The sequence below is a fragment of the Gopherus flavomarginatus genome, chromosome 3, assembly GCF_025201925.1.
Source record: "Gopherus flavomarginatus isolate rGopFla2 chromosome 3, rGopFla2.mat.asm, whole genome shotgun sequence".
NCBI lineage: Eukaryota > Metazoa > Chordata > Testudines > Testudinidae > Gopherus > Gopherus flavomarginatus.
The window spans coordinates 26,444,114-26,457,376 of NC_066619.1; positions in this window are offsets into that span (position 1 = coordinate 26,444,114).

The window sequence follows — 13,263 nt, forward strand, 5'->3', positions numbered from 1 at the left end:
AAGCTTAGTTACCAGCTTGGACCTGGTACCTGCTGCCACCACCCAAAAAATTAGAGTGTTTTGGGGCACTCTGGTCCCCCGGAAAAACCTTCCCTGGGGACCCCAAGACCCAAATCCCTTGAGTCTCACAACAAAGGGAAATAATCCTTTTTCCCTTCCCCCCTCCAGGTGCTCCTGGAGAGATACACAGACACAAGCTCTGTGAATCCAAACAGAGTGAATCTCCCTCTCTGTTCCCAATCCTGGAAACAAAAAGTACTTTCCTCTTCACCCAGAGGGAATGCAAAATCAGGCTAGCCACTTCAACACACACAGATCTCCCCTGATTTCTTCCTCCCACCAATTCCCTGGTGAGTACAGACTCAATTTCCCTGCAGTAAAGAAAAACTCCAACAGGTCTTAAAAGAAAGCTTTATATAAAAAAAGAAAGAAAAAATACAAATAGTCTCTCTGTATTAAGATGACACAATACAGGGCAATTTCTTAAAAGAATATTGAATAAACAGCCTTATTCAAAAAGAATACAAATCAAAGCACTCCAGCACTTATATTCATGCAAATACCAAAGAAAAGAAACCATATAACTTACTATCTGATTTCTTTGTCCTTACACTTAGAAACAGAAGACTAGAAAGTAGAACTACTTCTCCAGAGCTCAGAGAAAGCAGGCAGACAGAAAAACAAAGACACAGACACTCAATTCCCTCCACCCAAAGTTGAAAAAATCCAGTTTCCTGATTGGTCCTCTGGTCAGGTGCTTCAGGTGAAAGAGACATTAACCCTTAGCTATCTGTTTATGACATAACCCCATGCTTTACCTTGGTTACCTAACTAATTAGTGTCTCACTTTTCTCATCCGTAGTAACAGCCCCACTTACAAAGTGCTTTGAGATCACATATGAAAGTTTCAAGGGAAAAGTAATACATTATTACTGTTGATCTACTTATACACCATTAGAGTCACATACATACTAGAAGCAATAGATCATTTATACTGCTTAAGACACTGAAATAATCGGGGTGTACATTTCTTTTGTGACTAAAAAATCAGGGCCCAGCAGAATATTACTATGTATTCATCATGGATAGGGACTATTATTATTATTATTGATTTACTTACTTACACCCAGATGTATCAATCAAAATCAGAGCCCCACTATCCTAAATGCTATAGAAAGCTCAAACCAGCCAGACCTGCTCTCTCCTACAAAAAGCTTACAAACAAATACTGCTATTTAATGAGTCACTGAATAGTCTCTGTATCAGAGGGATAGCCATATTAGTCTGGATCTGTAAAAGCAGCAAAGAGTCCTGTGGCACCTTATAGACTAACAGACGTTTTGGAGCATGAGCTTTCGTGGGTGAATACCCACTTCGTCAGATGCATGAATAGTCTCTAATTGATCTCCCATTTCATCCAGTCACCTGAGATACCCCAGCCTTGAGTATCTATCTTCCCTGATCAGGATGACTAGACAAGAATCCCTTTGTAGCACATCAGTGCTGTCTGTAACTTGGACGTAGGCAATCAGCACTGTAGTTACAGCACATGTCAATAGTCAGGAATCAGATCCCTGGATTAGAATAAGATGCCAAGACACAGTCTTGTCAAGGGTCAGGACCAGGTTACCTGGCACAAAACAAGTCAGGAGCAGAACTAAGAACAAAAACGCCTGTCACAACCATGAACAAATGATCTGGACAACCATTGACCTGCTTCTGGGCTTAAGAGCTGGTCTGCTGACTCTTCTAACCAATTAGATGGCATAACCAACCAAGCAGCCTACTGAAGTCAGTTGCACTTGTTAGGTTGCTCAGAGACTATCTCTGCTGAAGGCCCTGCTATCTGACACATGCTACTCCTTATTCATGTCATGGTGGAATGGCATAAGGCATTTTCATCCAGAACTTGATCATGAAGTATGTTTCATTTGTAAAAGCAGCAAAGAATCCTGTGGCACCTTATAGACTAACACATTTTGGAGCATGAGCTTTCGTGAGTGAATACCCACTTCGTCAGATGCATGCATGGATGTATTCACCCACGAAAGCTCATGCTCCAAAGCGTCCGTTAGTCTATAAGGTGCCACGGGATTCTTGGCTGCTTTTACAGATCCAGACTAACACGGCTACCCCTCTGATACTGTGTTTCATTTCCATGAGATAAGAAGATACTCATCTGGAAAAAATACAGAAAGCTTGAAATGACATTGGTCTCCTAAAAATTCTCAAGGAATATGAGCCCATATAAAGGGAAAAGATCCATACATTACACTGAAAAGAATATTATCTCTGGAGGAAAATATGACAATCCATAATGTTTCAGAAGCAGATTTGTACCTGCCAGATTCAGATGAATCTGTGCAGCCTGAAAGATGGTAGAGTTTTTCACAGCAATCAGGAGACCACAATTAATAATAATTTCTTTTTTATTTTAATGTATTTTTTATTATAAAGGCAGTCATGTACAAGACAGAATAACTATGATACATATGGATTTTTTTTTATGTGAGGCCAGGAATTCAATTGAGTAACAAGCTGATCATATTTGGGAAAGCTGTCAGCCTGAACAACCACGGCAGATAGGCTCTGAGTAATGGTGTCAGATGTCCTAGTGTAGGTCCATATCAAAGGTTTGCAGGAACTCCTGTAACTGACTGGGCAAACAGTAGAGTTGATCAAAGGAGCCATATGCTAGTAAAACTGGTTACCTGATTGCTTGTGTAGAGTGTAGAGGCCAGGATTTCTGACTGAGGTATTAGCCTCTGGGAGCTTATTGTTGAAGTCAGTTCGGTATCTCAAACATCAAAATATAATTTAGCTATTATTGGAAAATCTGAGTTTATGATGTCAGTCAGCAAGCCAAAGCTGAGAGGTTGATCTCTATGTGAAACTGTACAGTGAGAGAAACTTACAGTAAACAGAAATCGTGTATGGTGAAATACATGGGCTCTTTTAAGAAAGGCTCGAGGAAAACTGAGTCTGAATGTAGAGAGGGGGAATGACTTAAGTATACTGGCCAAGACTTTCAAAATGTGGATGCCTGAAGTTAGTCTATGGGAGTTGTGAATGCTCAACGCACTTGAAAATCCAGATCACCTGTTTAGGGGCCTAACTTTAGGAACTCATTTCAGAAAACCTGAGTTCGCATGTTTACCTGGGTAAACTATTATTTTCTTGTTGTTTTTTTTTAACCTGTTGTGTGGTCTATTCCTGTATTTGCATTGTATCTTGTAAATAAATCCAGTTTTTATTAAAATGTGAACAACTGGAATAACTGTATGTAGTTTAACCTCACCTAATTATTTTATGCATTTTTAGTGCCTGACACTGTACTATCTTGGTGCCCTGCACACAGGTTAAAAAACAAAAGTCATCTGAGAAGATCTGAGTTTCCCCAATGACTTTTATGTACAGCGTCTGATGCTGCAAGATGCTGAATGCTTTACTGTGGTGCTCAGCACCCTCAACTCCCATATCATTTAAATAGGAGTTCAGAATGCTCAGCACCTTTCAAGGTGCTCAATGCTAGGATCAAGCACTAAATGGGGCTTTCTCGTTTATTTGTTCCGTAGGCTGCCATGATACTTTGTTTTATCTACTGAAGTCTCCATCTGTCTACAGTGATTGCCTCCCTCAAAAGCTGAGAATACAAAGTACCGGTAAGTGTTTTCTCAAACTGTCAAGGCCGTAATTTAAGTGGAGAGGTCAGCTGATAATTGTATTTGCAGGTACATAAAGTGTTTCCAATATAGTGTTTCCTGCACAATAGAGATGAGTGTAGTGGAATACCAAGGAGAGATCAAGAAGAGAGGGTATTTGTGACAAAGGCACAAGCATAATTCAACATACATTTTGTGTAGAAATTTATAATTTAAAAGACAGCTTTTCATTTTGGGACTTGTTTCAGGGGCATAGTGTTCCAGCAGCCATCTTGGGAAAGGTAAGAAATAGTTTCATAGCTTCACAAATGGGATCAATATGATCATTGAATGTGACCTGCTCCATAACACAGTCCATAGAACCTTACCCAGTAATTTCTACGTCAAGCCCATAGTTACTGGATAGCTATGATAGGGTTGCCAGGCGTATGTTTTTTGACTGGAATGCCCAGTCGAAAAGGGACCCTGGCGGCTCTGGTCAGCACCATTGACGGGGTCGTTAAAATTCCAGTCAGCAATGCAGTGGGCTAAGGCAGACTCCTTGCTGCCCTGGCTCCACGCAGCTCCCGGAAGTGGCCAGAACGTCCCTGTATCCTCCAAGCACAGGGGCAGTCAAGGAAGCCCCCACCTCAAACACCAGCTCCACAGCTCCCACTGGCCAGTAACTGTGGCCAATGGGAACTGTGGGGGCAGTGTCTGCAGGTGCAGGCACCTTGCAGAGCCGCCTGGCCACGCCTCTGACTAGGGGCAAAAGGGACATGCCAGCTGCGTCCAGGAACTGCATGGAGCCATGGCAGGAAAGGAGCCTGCTTTAGCCCCACTGTGCTACCGAGCAGGAGCTGCCTGAGGTAAGTGCCACCCAGCCGGAACCCCTTCCTGCACCCTGACTCCCTCCCAGACCCCACACCTCCACCATAACCCCCGTCCCTGAGCCCAGTCCCCACCCCCAAGTTCCTACCCCAATCCTGAGACCCCTTCCATGCCCAAACTCCCTCCCAGAGCCTGCACCCCAACCCCCTGTCCCAGCCCTGGGCCCCCTCCCACACTCCAAACCCCTCAGCCCCAGCCCAGAGCCCCCTCTTGTATCCCAAACCCCTCATCCCCAGCCTCACTCCAGAGCCCACAGATTCCATATCTTCTTCTTTTTCAAGATGGATTTGCAATAAGAACTGAGCTATCACACTTGATGGACAAACTTTGGAAGAATTGCCATCAAAGGCCAAATTTTCAAAAGTGATTTTGGGTACCTCAGTTTTTGGGTATGCAGGCCTGGTCTACACTATGCGTTTATATCGATTTTAACAGCGTTAAACCGATTTAACGCTGCACCCATCCACACAACGAGGCCCTTTATATCGATATAAAGGGCTCTTTAAACAGGTTTCTGTACTCCTCCCCGATGAGAGAAGTAGCACTGAAATCAATATTACCATATAGGATTAGGGTTAGTGTGGCCGCAAATTGACGGTATTGGCCTCCGGGCGGTATCCCACAGCGCACCATTGTGACCGCTCTGGAAGGCAATCTGAACTCCGATGCACTGGCCAGGTAGACAGGAAAAGCCCTACGAACTTTTGAATTTCATTTCCTGTTTGCCCAGCGTGGAGCTCTGATCAGCATGGGTGGCGATGCAGTCCCAAATCCAAAAAGAGTTCCAGCATGGACCGTACGGGAGATACTGGATCTGATCGCTATATGGGGAGACAAATCTGTTCTATCAGAGCCCCGTTACAGAAGACGAAATGCCAAAGCATTTGAAAAAAATCTCCAGGCTATGATACAAAGTCCACAGCACAGTGCTATGTGACAAGCGTAACGGAAAACCAAAGAATCAAATGGATGCTCATGGAGGAAGGGAGGGGGGACTGAGGACTCCAGCTATCCCACAGTCCCCGCAGTCTCTGAAAAGCATTTGCATTCTTGGCTGAGCTCCCAATGCCTGTAGGGTCAAACACATTGTCCGGGGTGGTTCAGGGTATATCTCGTCAATTTACTCCCCTCCCCCGGTGAAAGAAAAGGAAAAAAATCGTTTCTTGACTTTTTTCAGTGTCACTGTATGTCTACTGCATGCTGCTGGTAGACACGGTGCTGGGGCAGTGAACAGCAGCATCCTCTCCCCTCCCTTCCCTGGTGGCAGATAGTACAGTGCAGTAGGACTGGTAGCCGTCCTCGTCATCATCCCATGAGTGCTCCTGGCTGGCCTCAGGTGAGGTCAGCCGGGGGCACCTGTATATTACTTCATCACACAAATGGGGGGACCTTGCAATGGTAGCCCAGAAGGGTTGGAGGAGGAGGGAATCAACGGGTGGGGTTGTTGCAGGGACACCCCCTAGAATGGCACGCAGTTCATCATTTCTGTGGGATCTGACATGGAGTGGCTGTCCTCTCTGGTTTTCTGATACACTGGTTCTCTAGCACACTTGCCTCATATTCTAGGCAGGACTGACTCTATTTTTAGATACAACATAAAGGAGAGAATGACCCGAGGGGTCATTCCCATTTTTGTCTTTGCGCCCCCGGCCAACCTCAGCGAAGGTCAGCCAGGAGCACCCATGACAGCAGCAGACGGTACAGAACAACTGATAACCGTCATCTCATCGCCAATTTACAATGGCACAGCAGACGGTACAGAATGACTGGTAACCATCTCTGCTCTCATGCAAAGGCAAATGAATGCTGCTGTGTAGCGCTGCAGTACTGCCTCAGTCAGTGGCATCCAGTACACATATGGTGACAGAGACAAAAGGCAAAACGGGCTCCATGGTTGCCATGCTATTGCGTCTGCCAGTGCAATCCAGGGAAAAAGGGCACGAAATGATTGTCTGCCGTTGCTTTCACAGAGGAAGGAATGAGTGACGACATTTACCCAGATTCACCCGCGACACTGTTTTTGCACCGTCATACATTGGGATCTCAACCCAGAATTCCAATGGGCAGGGGCAACTGCAGGAACTATGGGATATCTACGGGATAGCTACTCACAGTGCAACGCTCCAGAAATCGACGCTAGCCTCAGTAGATGGACGCACACCACCGAATTATTGTGCTTTGTGTGGCCACGTGCACTCGACTTTATACAAATCTGTTTTACAAAACCGTTTTATGTAAAATCGGAATAATCCTGTAGTGTAGACGAACCTGCAATCTGATGCACTCAAAGCCTCATATGCTTGAGATACTGAGCACCTGCAGTTCTTTGTGATTATGATCTCTTGACTTAGAGCCTATCCTGTAGGGTACTGAACACTTCTTTGAGATGCTGATGACTCTCAACTCTCACGTAAATCAATGGGAGTTAAGGGCACTCAGCACGCCACAGGAGTGCTCAGTGCCTTGCAGGATGAAGCCCATAATGCCTATTGTTTTTGTAATAATTCTGTTTTTTCTCTGCCTAAGCCTCTCTGGCACAATGGTTCTAATGCTCTTCAACCTGCCTAGAAAGGTTTCCCCTAACCACACCAAGCTAGCAAAGTGATTATTTGTCAGTAATATACAAGATATTAAAGGTTTTAATTATGACATGACTAATAGAAACATAGGTCTTATTGTTATACACTGTTAATTTGGCAAGGCACTTCTGAAGACTGTTGTTTCAAGAAAGGGATTCCTGAACAAATACCTGGGAGCATGCAAACTGTATCCAAGGTCCAATCATCCACAGCCTACTATCAACTTGGAAGAGAAGTTCAGTCACCTGTGCTAATGGTGTTTGAATTGTGATTGATGATTACAGCTGGCCTTTTAATTGTAGAGCGTGAGTCCCTGAACAGTGATATGAGCCTGTGAGCTGATCTTACTACATCAGATGAGGGCAAAGCATTGGTTACATTTGACAAAACCAAAACAGATGGTGGAATTGTTGCTTGGAATGGAGAAATGTAGTGGCTTTGAACAACAGCTAAACCTGAACATTGGCCTCTCACAGACTCTGGCACACAGCTGCACAGCACATACCACAGTGACAAGCAGAGGGTGTGAAGCCTTTAATGAGCTAAACTATTCATGCCTTATCTTTAGCATGTTAATTAAACACTCATGCCCATTAATGTGATTGAACTGATTGAAATGTGAAGCTTTGAAGGAACTGTCATGTCATAAATCACTTGCAAATTACTAATCATCACTTTAATAACCAGTCAGACCTACTGACATGGATCAACTGTTCCTCTTTTCCATGGTGCACTGGCAATGGCATAATATATACTGGAGAACATGTAGCTGCAAAACAGCTGCTCAATATTATGCTTAATGGGCCAGATTTTCAGCTGGCCTTAAGCATTCATAGTTACAGCTAGGTTATTTGCTGTATTTCTTTGCCTAATAACAGAATTTGCAAGCACAAATATAGCAACTGTGCATGCAAATTTGTGCGGTTGTGATTAGGGACCATGTTTTGAAAAAGTATTGCACTGTGTCTACCATATTAATATAAACTAAAAGAACAAAATTGTGTTCTCTCTCTCTAACTAGGTCTTATATGTCCTCCCATGTGAGCACCCACCGAACAACAGAAATTTCTCTCTCTTTTCTCCTTCCCGGCCTGGAGGAGAAATGATTTCATTAATATATAGGCATATTTGTTTGTTGATACTTGCAAAAGTAGGTGTAGTATGTGTATTTGTAGAATTCATGGGTATGTGTTTACTGCAGAGTTAACTCAGGTTATCTACGCTCAAGTTACTTCTGTCCAGTAGCCTAGCTTGACTGAGATTCAAGCTGCTGTGTCCACACTGACACTCACTTGTGTGTATCATACAGAGTAATCATGTGAACAGCTGATGAGTTGTGCTAACTTGAGCTTAGTCATTCACCCTGGATGGGCCAGTCAACTTAATTAAAACATCAATGGTTTTTGTGTGTGGACAGGACTCAAGTTAATTTTGCAGTGAAAATAGTTCTTCCTCACAGGATTTAAGTCAAAGAAAGATGCTTTTGCATTTAGAGTCCTATGTTCATTCCTATTTCTTCTTTCATAGTCTAGATCCAGATCCTGTGAAAATTCTTCTCCATTCATGAGCCTTCCCTATTGGTTGACATTTTCATGGTTCCCATGGAACATAGCTGTTGCGGGATGTCATGCTCATGGCAGGAATAGCAAACGCTCAGGTAGTTAGGGCCAACCCTATGGAAGGTTCTGAATATCACGATAGAAGCACTGAACTGAACTCTGTATTGAATGGGGAGCCAGTGTAAAGAGCAGACCACCAGAGTGATGAGTTCAAATGATCTATGTTGTTAAGCAGATGTGCTTTTATGTTATGTACCATTTGGAACTTTATACCCAGGAACGAAATCTGTGGCTTCATTCCTGGATATAAGGTCTCTATCTCCCCCTCCTATGTGAACATGTTGGAAGAGAGGAAACTAATCAATAAATTATGCAGCTCTAAGACAGTCATTGTTTGGAAGACATACTACCACTTTCACAGCAGGACTAGATGCGGTAGGGCAGAGGCAGTGGGCAGCCTGAAAAAAGCTTTGAGAAGGGATCCACTGGAAACCCTCACATATGCTCTGCAGTATCTGGCCAGATGCATGCAGATACTCTCCCACTGTACTCCTCTAAAACAACCCAAGCACTGATAACATAGCTAGAGCTAGGGCCATGCTGCTCTTAGCTTCCAGGCCACAGCTGTGCTCTGTGACCCTCGGGGTTGGTCTACACTAGGGGAGGAGATCGATCTAAGATACACAACTTCAGCTACGTGAATAACGTAGCTGAAGTCAAAGTATCCTATATCGAGTTACCTACCATCCTCACGGCGCAGGATCGACATCCGTGGCTCCCCCTATCGACTCTGCTACCGCTGTTCACATTGGTGGAGTTCCGGAGTCGACAGGAGCGCGTTCGGGGATCGATATATCGCGTCTAGTTGAGAAGCGATATATCGATCCTCGAGAAATCGATTGCTACCTGCCGATATGGTCAGTAGTGAAGATGTGCCCTCGGTGTGGGAAGGGTCACAGAGCGCAGCAAGGAACTTAATGCTGTTCTATACAGCATGCAACTCTTTTAACATGGTCTTTATGCCGCATAGCCACAGGACTATGCCACATGGAGCAGCTAGCTATCCCCTGACCTCACCCCATGCTGCCTGGCCAAAGCCCTTTTCCTGTGTGTCCAGACTGCCACGGAGGGCCAGATACCATTTATGCAGAGGGCAGAGAGAGGGTAAATCATATGGTGATCCAACCTTTCTGCTCCACATAGGGAAATGGGTGTTGTTGCTAACAAGGGTTGTTGATGTGGCAAAGTGATGTGAGGGCAGTCATTTGGAGCTACAGGGCTTGATAAAAAATATATTCTCATTTTTAAGCCTCTTGTGTGACTTTGTACTTTTCTGAGCCTTTTCACATGTGAATTCTCTAATGGAAGCCTTGTGTACTTGGAAAGCTTATTCTGGTTACAAGTATACAGGGTGACAGGTAAATGATTACTTTTCCTCTATCACCACCTCTGAGCTGGGGATTTTCCACTACAGTGTCATTGCTTAGGGAAAGTTTTAAAATGGCAGCAGAATCTCAAACTGTCTGATTCTAGTGCTGATATAGTGCTGCTTGATTTGCTTGACTAAGGAAGTGCTGGCAAAAAATGCTACAGCTGGCAATTTGCTTGTCTCCCTGCATATTTTGGCTCCATATCAATGTTTTAAAGTTTTTTCCAGAGGTGTGCAGAATAATCTGAACAGCTGTCATGTGACCAAATGTGAATGTGATGAGAACATTTTACATATACAGCGTGATGCCACAACTTAGTGTGATATGTTATAAATAACTATCAATGTTAATGCACTAATAAAAACTATAATCTCATTTAAGAATAAAGAAGTATTTGATTCTTCATTCACACTGTATTAATATTTTATCCTGATATAGGGATCTGATCCAACAAACCCTTACATGAATAGTTCCAGCATTAGGATTGTAGGAAGGACCACTGGCATGAGTAAGTGGTTTCAGAGTTCAGCACCTAATTATCATCAAATATATAATATGAACTATTAACTTCACAACCAGTCACTGGCCTCAGGAGCTGATGTTCTCATGAAAAGCTAAATTGATGTAACTTACACATACTGCTTGCCTCATCAGTTCATAAATTACATCTCTTTAAACTTCCTTAGATTCACCTCTAAATTTGGCCTTGTAACCTCCATAGAGCTTGAAAAAAACTGCAGAAGAGACTTGTGCCTCACCTGTAATTTGTTTACTGTTACAGAAAGATAACATTAGTGACAGTAAGAGAAAGTAATGAAACCTAACAGTTTTCATTAACTGAAAACTTCAGTATATGAAGAAGAATCATTGTCATGAGAAAATGAGTGTGTTGAATCACTGAAGGATATATCAGACTGCATCTCCTTAAATCCATGATATTTCAGTTATAAATTTTCAAACCAAGTATTTTTTCTAAAAGCTCCACTTACTTTCTACTGTAAGGTGCAGGGAAGACTGAAATGGTATGCAGTGTTTGTTTATCTGTCTGCATTATCAGAAGAACATTTCTCAAAGGCATTGCAGGATCTTCAGCTTCAGCGTTGCTCCATTGGAGTCAATTTACACTAGCTGATGATCTGGCACATGATGTGTTATAATACACAGGCAACTTTGCAGCTGTGGAAAATTTGCTTTATTTTCTTAGGGCCATGTCTTGCCAGCATGCCACATGTGGAACTCCCACAAAAGCTAATGGGATTTCTGCATAACAACTGATAGCAAGATAGAACCCAACATTTGTAATAACTATGCAAGAATTTTAAAGGTAGTAATAAATATCCATATATGTTTTTGAACATTTTATTTACATAAATCTATTGTGCATTTATTTTCTATTTAGATTTTTAAAGATCACATTTTTATTTGTTCACTTTCTGAAGGTCTTCTGTTTTTAATTTTTTATTCTAATTTTTTTAATTAGCACTCAGTCTGTGTTTTTAACGTGTAGGTCTCAAAGTACTTTACACAGGTAAGCAAGAGTTATTATACTCTATTTACATATGAAGAAATGGAAGCACAGAGAAGTTTAAGCACATACATCTGAAAATGTTGGTCTAAAGGTAGAATCTTTAACTTAAAGGTAGAACCTATATCTAGTTGTCTGATTTTAAGAGGTGCTGTGCACCTGCACCTACCATTGAAGTTAATATAAATTTAAGAATCTAATTGTAGGATCCCAAGTTTCTAATAATGGACTAAATGACTTGCCCAGTATCACAGAGTAAGTCAATAGCAGAGCCAAGAATACAATTTCCATCTCATGACTATCAATCTAGTGCTCTATGACTTGACCACACTTCCTCCCTTTCTAGGCCCTTCTGTGAAACCATCATCCCTGTCTCCTAGAATTGACAGAAAATGAACAAAACTTTCTCTTGCAGCTGCAAAACTAAAAGAAAACAAATATACTGCCTAGTCCACCTTAGAAAACTATTTCTTACTTTTTAAAATATACCTATTACTAAAGAAAAAAGTTATAGATGATGTAATACTGTATTTACTATTATAGATACACTAGGCAGCCGGTGTATTTGACCTTTCACATCTTCTGAAGTTTGCTAGGGGATTCAGAGTGGGTTCGTTTTATTTTTACTTCCACTTTGTTTCTCTAAGAGGTTCAAAATAAATTACTCATATACTCTTTTGTGTCAACTTGTTCTCATTAAGTCATATTGTGCCATACGTTTTTAGATTAAAACTCCTCTTTGAAATCAGTGGTGAGTTCTGCCTAACAGTTGAGGGCACAGTTTGGACCAAGTTGCTCCATTTGGTCCTGAGCTGTTTGTTGTATTGGATATTCAAAACCCAAAATTCAAGCTGTGTTTGTGAATTCTCATTGGACACATAGATCTCATGCTAGTATTTCTGTTCCCTGATTGGACGAATGTAGCGTCAAGTTTTTCAATCAAGCTATTGTTCACAGAACCATCATGATAAACTCACCCACCTATAATCATTTTTCCACCCACTCTCAACCTATAACGAAGATGTAATCTGCACTCATGCATGTGTATAGTTTCAAATGTGTTATTCCCATCAAGCACTGTATTAAAATGAATATTTGGGCTGTAAAAATATCTTTATTTTCAGTTTAGGGGGATTTTGTACAACTTTCTTTGTTGTGGTTCATCCCCTGAGGTTTGCTTTAACGTTGGGGGTTGAAGTACATTTTATTAAGATGCTACATTGCTCAAAGATTTTTCTAGACATAAGGTACCATTCATAACCCAAAAGAGACTCAATTAACAAGGACACTGGTATATGTCACAAAACCTTTTTCATCTGTGTTAAAGTTAACTGTTTAGGTCATGTTGCTGCTGAATTGTCTCTTTCTATAGAATGAATAAAAGATATCTAGATAATAATTTCTTTGACCTTTCAAAGATAAGCATTTTGACCTTTAATTCATTAAATAGTTTTTCCCATTGCAAGAATGTCCCTAATACAATGGAAACAGTACATTTATGTCACAGACATAGTGTCTCCACCTTATGACTGCATAAGACTGCAGGATGGCTGTCAAACAGTAAGTGATTGGTTCATAATTTTCATTCTGTACAATTTGTCCTTTGTGCTCTGACGTCCAAGAATATCCATGCACCAA